The sequence below is a fragment of the Galeopterus variegatus genome, unplaced genomic scaffold, assembly GCF_000696425.1.
Source record: "Galeopterus variegatus unplaced genomic scaffold, G_variegatus-3.0.2 Scaffold520, whole genome shotgun sequence".
NCBI lineage: Eukaryota > Metazoa > Chordata > Mammalia > Dermoptera > Cynocephalidae > Galeopterus > Galeopterus variegatus.
The window spans coordinates 354,481-360,170 of NW_007726631.1; the positions used below are offsets into that span (position 1 = coordinate 354,481).

The 5,690-nt window shown below is 40.2% G+C and overlaps 1 pseudogene; it reads right to left on the bottom strand.

Annotated features, from left to right (window-relative positions):
- Positions 1 to 249: 249 nt before the first annotated feature.
- LOC103588043 lies at positions 250 to 1,144 on the bottom strand (annotated as a pseudogene).
- Between the last annotated feature and the right edge of the window lie 4,546 nt (positions 1,145 to 5,690).

Genomic DNA, 5,690 nt, shown 5'->3' on the forward strand with positions numbered 1-5,690 from the left:
GATAAAAAAGAAATATCTCTAGAGGGGTCACCAAGTTCCCCAAGTCTACAGCCTAAAAGGAACTTTTCTCGAATCAGGTTTCTTCTGTACCATGAAAGGGTAACACCTTAAAGCTGAATCATCTTTACCTGGGGGTCTAACATGATATTTAGCAATATTTGCATCCTAGACATTTAACATTAAAAGATACACTAAATTCTGAAAGTAACTGTGCTGTAAAATAGTTTAAAATTAAATGATCATATTCATTCATGCTTGAAACTCCCGTACTAGACCAAGCTTGTGGCCACCGGCATTGACATTCTTACCACCCAGCAGAGCTGATAGTCAGTTTGATATTTGGCTTTAGGGTCTGAGTGTATCCTAAACCTGTCAAGCTGGAGTTGTTCACTTTAGCCAAGAAGCAGGCATCAGGGCCGATCTGATACTTGACTGTTATTCCGAAGCGAGTGCTACTGTGTGTCTCCTGTCCAGGTGAGATTGACAGTGGTCTCCAACTTCCTGTTCACCTTTTGGTAAATGGAGCCTCCAAACTCTGTCCCGTCATTCACATTAGTGTGAAGCTGGAATTCATCAGTCTTGTAGCCAACTGCAAAGTTGCTCTGGGTCACTCGGGACTTTGAGGTCTCAAAATTCATCTGGTAACCAGCCAGCCAGCCCTCATAATCCAGCACTAGCGTACCCCAGATTGAAGGGCCAGCAATGTAGAAATCCATGTCGAAGGTTGGTGTGCTCAGCTTGTACCCTGTCTTTTTTTTTTTTGGCTGGTAAGAGGATCCAAAGTCTTGACCTTGGTGCTGTCTTGATTTTAACATTTTTCCCCAGTGTTAGGTGAGCAGGATAAATCAAAGGTCACCTTCAGTCCATGTGCAAGCTGATCTTCGCCAGTAATCCCAGTGCCTAGGGTGTGGTCAGTGTTCCATTCCTCTGGAAATGTTGGGCCACATTCGGTCCATCCATACTTGGTTTCTAGACTGCCCGTCACTATGGTGGTTTCAGTGTTGGCTGGGCTAGAGCTTGGAAATTCCGATCCATTCTCAGATTTTGTTTTGAAATCAAGTTTTATTACGCCAAATCCTTAGCCCTTGGTGAAAACGTCCCTGGCAGATTCTCCAAGATTGGCATACATGGGAGGCAGAAGCATCTTCTGCTCAGAGGTGGAGGCTATGGTGGAGGGTGAGTTCATTGTTCTTAGACAAATTAAATGCTGAGTTTGTGGCAAAATTTAATTTGCTAAGATCAAGGAAACTAGTAAAGGGAAAAGAGAAGAGAGAGAGAAAGAGAGAGGGAGAGAATGGAAATAAAAGGATTAAGTAGTTAGGAAAGAGAATGATTACATGGGAAGCTAATGTTTTTTAAAGTAAGAAAATTTGCAGTTTCATTTCACATCACGACCCTATCAGTGTTTAGAAAAGGTCTGTGGCAGGGTGGTCCGAGATGCCAGACATGCTGTCTACCGGTCAAGAAAGAAAAACTACCTACAAGCCAATGATGAAGATACATCCGTGGTGCTAATAATTGTTATAACAAAGTTTCATCCTTTAGCTGAGGTGCCGATGAGGCTGATCAACACGAGAGGGTGAACCAGGGTCAAGCCCAGACCAGAGCACCGAGAATCCATTGCAGGGGAATTTTAAACAGTCTATTGCCTGCAATGATTTATTCAAGCCCCAAAGATGCAGAATACACAGTTCTTCCATTTCTTAGCTTGCGGACTGTTTTTTCCACTTGATACCATTAAGGAGCATGGGAGAGTTTAACTGTTTTACACAATAAAGTGAGGGGAGTTGAGTTTTGGGGGATTGTCTGAGAACAGGTCCTGGACTGTGTTTTCCACTTGATACCATTAAGGAGCATGGGAGAGTTGAACTGTTTTACACAATAAAGTGAGGGGAGTTGAGTTTTGGGGGATTGTCTGAGAACAGGTCCCTCTGACAAGAGGATGGCATTGGAGGAATGAGGGCAGCTGAGGAACAGGATGGGGCGGCCAAAGGAAATGTGAGGACAGGCTTCATCTAATTTTTAAGTTTTTGGAAATGCTGTCTTGTGGATGTCTCTGTTGACCCCAAACTTCAGTAAACTCTGCTATACACACCAGTGCCTTGTGTGAGTGTGCATGTGTATGGTATGTGTAAACCAAGGACAAGGAGCTGAATTTGACATCCAGGCTGGCATATAAGAGGTGACATATCACTGAGATTCATGAGTCTTGCTGTATAAACCAGAATTGCTCATGAGAAGGTAAGCCCTGGGGAATTTGCAGAAACCTTCGGAGAGCATTAGACCTCCTACTTGCTGTGTGTAGGGAGGTTTCAGCTAATTTTGTTTAAATCTTCAAAGACAGAGTGACATTTGCTGACATTTGGATTTTATGATTATCATGCCAGCACAGATTTATGCTGGTGTCAATTCTTAATGTAACAAGTATTTTAACAGAAAACATTAAGAAGCATATTAGCGAAGATGTAACTTTTTGAACCTGTAAGTGCTGCTGCTACAGTAATAATCATTAGTCAGTCCCTGACTTAATATCCCTGATCTCCATAGGATTCTGACCTAGGAAGGAGTTCTTCAGCTGGGGAGTCATATTTTGCCTGGCTTCATGGAAGAAAATCCATCTCTTTCCTCCATCCCCCTCTTCTAGAGCATCAGAGGACACAAGCTTCTGTTTGTTCTTTTTGGCCCTCACTGTTTGATTTGGCAGGCAGGCTGGCCGGCCATGATGCCCACCTCTCCCTCGGCCCCCTACCTCCAAAATTCCTTCCCTCGATATGAGCACTAGCACGTTGACTGACTTCCTTACCAGCTTTCCTCTCCCTTCTTACCATTCATTGCTCATTGGAGAATTAAAGAATGGGTATAAGTTAAATTGACCTTCATCTGGCCACTCAGACTGTATCAAAAGACAGGGGCACTGTGTCTTATGTATCAGTCTGAGAAATACTTTATAATGATTGCAAAATAACATTTTTTTAAATGAAAAAGCCACAATAGTGCTTTTTAGTATTTTTTTTATTGCATATGTACAGTCTTTCAGATACAAAGCAGATTGAAACCTTAATGTGTTATTAGGAATGTAATGATCTTTATACCACTGATTTTATAAAGAAAAGTTTTCCAAGTTTAAAACATTTGATGAACTTTTGGATCATGGCTTATAAAAGTTGGGAAATAAAAGCTTTCTCACAGCCTAAGATCAATAAAAAAGAAAAAAGTGTTATTTAAAAAAGGATGAAAGAAATGTCTATTAAAGTCTTTAGCCCATATTTAAAATTGGGTTATTAGTTTCTTTCCTAGTGAGTTGTAGGATTCTTTATATTTTTTGGAAATTAACCCCTTACCTGCTATATGATTTGCAAATATTTTCTTCCATTCCACAGGTTACCTTTTCACTCTGTTGTTTCCTTTGCTGTGCAGAAGCTCTTTGGTTTGATGTTGTCCCTCTTGCCTATTTTTGCTTTTGTTGCCTATGCTTTGGTGTCATATGTATGAACTAATTTCTCCCAAAAAATTAAATATAGAACTACCATATGATTCAGCAATTTCAATTCTGGGTATTTATCCAAAAGCATTGAAATCAGGATCTTGCAGAGATATCAGCACTCCCATATTCATTGCAGAACTATTCATAATAGCCAAGATGTGGAAGCAACCTAAGTGTCCACTGACAGATGAGCAAAGAAAGAAAATGTGGTATATACATACAATGGATATTATTCAGCCTTAAAAAGAGAAGGAGACCCTGCAATAGGGGACATGGTTGAATCTTAAGGACATTATGCTGAGTGAAACAAACTGGCCACAGAAGGACAAATACTGCATGATCCCACTTATATAAGGTCTTTGAAGTAGTGAAACTCATAGGAGCAGAAAGTATAATAATGGTTGCAGGGGCTGGGAAAAGGGGAAATGGGGAATTGCAAATCAACTGGTAAAAAAGTCTCAATTATGCATGATGAGTAAATTCTAGAGACTTGTTGTACATCATCATACACTTAAAAATCTGTTAAGAGAAGATCTCATGTTAAGTGTTCTTACCACAATTAAAAAAAAAGAAAAGGATAAGACATGTCATGACTAAATAGCTGGTACCAGCTTAGCCCTCCTGCTGGGAAAAAAAACTATAAAATTGTATGAGGCAACCGTGTTAGGAATTGGGTAACAGGTAGTATAAGACTTTGATCTCTGAAATCAGGAAAACTAAAAAGGTGAGCTCTATATTCATCTGGGGTCTCTGCCTGGGGACAATTTCTAGTCCGTGGCACAGAGTGGTAGAGCCTTAGCAGAACACAATGGTCTTGTTGAGCTAAGGAGGCAGAGATCAGAGTCTGGGGGCTGCTGAAGTGACTGGAATTGAGAGGGCAGGGAACTGGGAAGGAGGCAGCTGTGCAAAAGTTGGGGGCAGGAATGTGTTTGTGGATCGCTGTGAGTCTTTGAGGACTCGGCTGTGCATGGGCAAACTGGGGACATGGGGGCTTACACTGGAGAGTTGCTGCAATACAGTTGAGTTCAGGATGAAGAGACTAGAAATCGGATGGTGCTGAGAGACACTGAAATTCAGTACCAGCCAGAGCAGTGACCCTGTAAACATCCCAGGCATCCGTAAAGGCCATGCCTTAGGAGTGAGGATCATGTCCGAGAGCACGGCCTACTCTAGACCACTCTAAAATACCCTACACCTAAGCCTTGTCAAAATCTACTGCGTAGACAGAGGTTGGAATTTGAATCCTGTGAGCTTGGTAAATATCTTGGGCTTTCCACAGATTTGTCCTAACAAAGCCCATGCAACTTCAAGGTGATCAACCATAATTAACACAAGATAACATTATTTAGAGAGTGAGATATTGAAATTCAGACTCTATAAAATGTATCACCAACAATGTCCATTAAACAATAAAAAATTACCAGACTTGCAAAGAAATAGGAAAAATATAAGCTATAGCTAAGAAAAAAGTAGGTACTAGAACAGACCCTGAGAGAGCCCAGACATTGGATTTCGCAAACACGTTAGAAGAGCTATTATATGTACATTCAAGGAGTTAAAGTATGGTCTTAATGAATAAACAAAGAAAAGTACAATAAAGAGCCAAATAAAAATTATAGAATGGGAAAGTACAATAAAGAGCCAAATAAAAATTATAGAATGGGAAAGTACAATAAATGAAAACAAAAATTTTACTTTAATAGGCTTAATAGCAGATTAGAGTTGGTAGAAAAAAAAGTCAGTAAATATATTATTTTTCTATTGCTGCATAGAATCTTTTGTGCAACAAATGACCACAAATTCAGTGGCTTAGAACTATACCCATTTCATTATCTCAAGTCTCTGTAGGTCAGAAGCCCAGGCATGGTGAAGCTGGATTCTCTGCTCATGATTTCACAAGGCTGCAATCAAGGTGATGCGCTATCTTAGTATAATAGTAACATGATGAGAATCTTTGCTAATGATGCTTGATAATTCCCTACAAGTTGGAATTACTTATTTAACATTTTTCTTAACGTGGCCCGCCCCAGAAAGTGCTAACTTTCTTGTAGCTTTTATCGGGAATTACAAGTGTCTGACCACAAGTAGCTTCCATTAATGGATGCATAGCAAACACTGTCAGTGACAATCTAAAGTGACTTTTGTCCCCTGAAAGTCAGAGTCTCAAAGATAATAATTAGATGAGACCCCTGTTCCAGATAAACGA